This window comes from Bison bison, unplaced genomic scaffold (assembly GCF_000754665.1).
Source record: "Bison bison bison isolate TAMUID 2011002044 unplaced genomic scaffold, Bison_UMD1.0 scf7180017863890, whole genome shotgun sequence".
NCBI lineage: Eukaryota > Metazoa > Chordata > Mammalia > Artiodactyla > Bovidae > Bison > Bison bison.
Window position 1 is genome coordinate 13,985 of NW_011494462.1, and position 4,163 is coordinate 18,147.

The window sequence follows — 4,163 nt, forward strand, 5'->3', positions numbered from 1 at the left end:
AGATGAAAACGAAGTAAGCTGTAGTCAAGTTTTGATTTATGTTATTCACCTTTATCTCTCTATAACATTCAGTAGTACCCTTAGCAATATATTTAGATGTTGTTAGCTTATTCAAGAATGCTGATAAAAACAATAAGAAACTACATTCCTTGCTTGGTGGCTCCTTTATTCCCATCTTTACTTGAGCATCTGCTCTTCAGAAGGTTCTGTGCTGGTGGGGGTGATGCAAAGATAAAGGAGACCCTGTACCTGCCTGTAGATGTCTTGTGTATATGAGCAGTGATTCCATAAGGAAGGTGGTGTGATGATATAAGACAAGTGACAAAAGCAGGGAGGATGCTGGGGAGGGAGTTGGGATGAGAGCAGTGAGGTATAAATTCTCTCAGCCTTTATTCTCTTAAACCAAAACTTTGAGGTTTGGTATTTTGGCCAAGGTCAATGGTAACATCCCCAGTGCCTTCCCACCCAATTATGAAAAGGCTCTGAGAGAGGATGACGAGAGAGCCCGAGCTGCAGTCAGGGTTTATAGTCCTGCCAAGGCCAGTGTGTGCTCCAAAGTCACGTCTAGCAGTCCCTCCAGCCCCTAGTCAGGTCTGAGGCAACTATTTCACTGCGTTTGACCAACACTCCCAACCTTTTAAGTTGTGAGAGGCTAAGGTGGGGCTGGAAAGCTAATCATAATATACATCTTCTTTGTCTTCCTGTTCCTTCCTGGGAGGTCATTTTAAGTTGGCTGCGTGGTGGGCTGGATGAACCTGTGATAATGGTGAGCCGGGCCCAGATCCCCAGATGGTGGGCCTCAGATTTGGGAGGCTGAGACTGAAATGAGAAGCTTCCCTGAACAGTTACTCTGAGATTGTGAGTCAGCCAGAGGGAATCTCCACCTGGGGGAAAGAACAGAAGGTGTCCAGTGCTCCTGCCCCAGTGCAGGTGAACACAGTCCACAAACCAGATGTTTGATGCATATTACTGTCTCCTTTGTGATTGGATGTTGAGATGTCACTGTGCTGGCACTCTGGGCCCTGAAGGGAAGAAGCCCCAGCACACTCCAAACATGAGGGTATCTCGAGTGTAATCTAGTAGACCTCCTGAGCGGGGCTAGATTTTAGTGGTGGTGAAATACATGAAAATCGGGGTGTTTTGTCGGGAGGGCTTTGGGAGGCAGGGGAATTACTGGTCCTTGACACAAATTCTATAGGATTTTGCATTGCAACCTGGTAAAACACTTGCCTCTAAATTCAATAACATATTCTCTGATAGAGAAAATTCACTTAGGATTACTTGTTTAGTTGCTAAGTCGTGTCTGACTCATTGTGGGCCCCTGGACAGTAGCCTGGCAGGCTCCTCTGTCCATGGAACTTTCCAGGCAAGAATACTGGAGTGGATTGCCAATTCCTTCTCCAGGGGATCTTCACAACCCAGGGATTGAACTGACATCTGGTTGTCAGGTAGATTCTTTACCACTGAGTCACCAGGGAAGCCCTACCTACAGCAGTTTGATTGACTTAGCTTTCTTTGTTTAGAAGACCACATAGTCTCTAGTTTCTCCTGGGTAAAGAAAAATTCCCATAGATGAAGGTAGAAATTCCCATAGATTTTCTTCTGGTATGAAAATAAGCATCATAAGACCTAAACATTGCCAGCTGCAGTGCCAGGTGCTTTGCACAAGCTACATATGTTCTGATACTTCTGTAAGACAAGGCTTATCAAATTCACTTAGCAGACAAAGAACTTCTATTCTCCAGGCTGATAAAGTGACAGAACTGAGTGTAGAGCCTGGTCTGAATTGCTCTAGAGTCCATAATGTTTCACTCCTCCCAGTCTGAGGCTGACATATTGTCAATTCATTTCTCTTCACACTGCCTTGTCACAATCCCCCTGCCTGGCCGCGATCCCCCTCGCTATGGGGGGATACGAGAGCACTCCTGTGGGGTCTGAGAGCCGCTATGGAAACCAGCAAGGTAGAAGCCCTGGAGTTTTTGGCCAAGGTCAAATATACTGTCCCCACTGCATTCCTGCCCCCATTATGAGGCGACTTGGAGAGAGGACGTAGAGAGCACTGGAGCCAGAGCTGCAGCCAGGGCTGGCACTTCTACCTCGGGCAGTGATGGCCCTTCTGTGGCCAGTGCCCAATCCATGGCCGCATCCAGCCACGTGTCTCACCTCCAGTGTGGTCTGAAACTGTTCTTCACTTTGTGATCAGAAAAGCCTGTCAACCTGTGTTCCTGATATGCGTCAATAACTTTTTGACTTATCCTTTTCTTGCGGGGGGTGAGGCGGTAATTTTCAAGTGATTTTCTTTTCAGTACTAAGTTTATTTAGATTCAGATCATAAGCTTATGAATGACATGGGGTCACACACTTATTGCTGTTTACCAGATATAGAAATAAGAATTTTGCTTTCTGAAATACAAACTGAAAAATTTTAAATCATCTGTGTGATCCAGAGCAAGATTACATGGCATTGGAATAGGGGTATCCTTGGTAATGTGAAAAACCCCACACTAAGATAGGATAAGAAGAGAAAAAAAATTTAAAGTGGTTCAGTTATGGGTCTAGCTTACTGTATTCAGTCTCTCATTCCTAAATTTCAAAGATACATACCTTTTAAATTTAGAAGCATATATAACTTTTGCATTTAGGATATACTTAAATTATTAAAGAAAATGTGGGTTTATGAAAATGTAAATTGATGCAGCCACTATGGAAAATAGTATAGATGCTCATAAAAAAATTGAAAATAGAACTACCATGTGATCTGGCAAGTCTACTCCTGGAAATTTAGCTGAAAGAAATGAAGCCAACACCTGGAAAAGATATCTGCACCCCCCATGTTCATTGAAACATTATTTACCATAACCAAGTTATGAAAACAACATAACTGTCCATTAATGGATGAATGGATAAAGATAATGTCACATAGACACACACACACACACACACACACTCTCATCATCACTCAGATATTATTTAGCCAATAAAAGAAAAAAAGGAAATCTGGCCATTTGCAGTAACACAGTTGCACCTTGAGGGCATTATGCTAAGTGAAATAAGTCAGACAAAGACAAATACTGTATAATCTCACTTATATGTGAAGATTTTTGAAAAATGAACTCACAGAGAATAGATTAGTGGTTGCCGCAAGTGGGGGTTGGAGGATGGATGAAATGGGTGTACGTGGCCAAACGGCATAAACGTTCACAACTTTCATGTACAAAATAAAGAAGTCCTGGAGATATAATGTACAGCATGGTGACTAGTTAATCATTGTTGTTGTTAAGTCGCCAAGTGGTTTCCTACTCTCTGCAACCCCATGGATTGTAGCTTGCCAGCCTCCTCTGTCTAGGGAATTTTCCATGCAAGGATACTGGATTCAGTTGCCATGTCCTTCTCCAGGGGATCCTCCCGACCCAGGAATCAAACCCTCATCTCCTGCATCAACAGGAAGATTCTTTACTGCTGAGCCACCAGAGAACCCCATAGTTAATAATACTGTATTGTATATGTGAAAGTTCCTGGGAGAGTAGATTTTTTAAAAGTGAGATATAGTTGATGTGGGCTTCCCTGGTGGCTCAGATGGCAAAGAATATGCATGAAAGGCAGGAGACCTGGGTTCAATCCCTGGGTCAGGAACATCCCCTGAAGAAGGAAATGGTTACCCACTCCAGTATTCTTGCCTGGAGAATTCCATGGACAAAGGGGCCTGGTATGCTACAGTCTATGTGGTCAAAAAGAGTAGGACAAGACTGAGCAACTAATACTTTCACTTCATTTTCATAGTTGATGTACAATATTTTATAAATTACAGATGATTAACAAAATGCTTCACAGTCTTTAAAGGTTATGTTCCATTTACAGTTATTATAAATATTGGCTATATCCCCTTTGTTGTACAATATATCCTTGTTGCTTATTGTATACATATTAATTTGCACCTCTTAGTCTTCTGTCCCTGCCCTTCACCTCCTGCTTGCCACTCCCCACTGGTAACCACTAGCTTGTTCTCTATATCTGTGAGTCTGCTTCATTCCCCTAGTCTTTTATTTTTTAAATTCTCTGTGTCAGTAGTATCATACAGCATTTGTCTTCCTCTATCTCACTTATTTCATTAATACCATCCAACTATTTACTAATTAATAGCATAATACCCTCCAACTCCATAC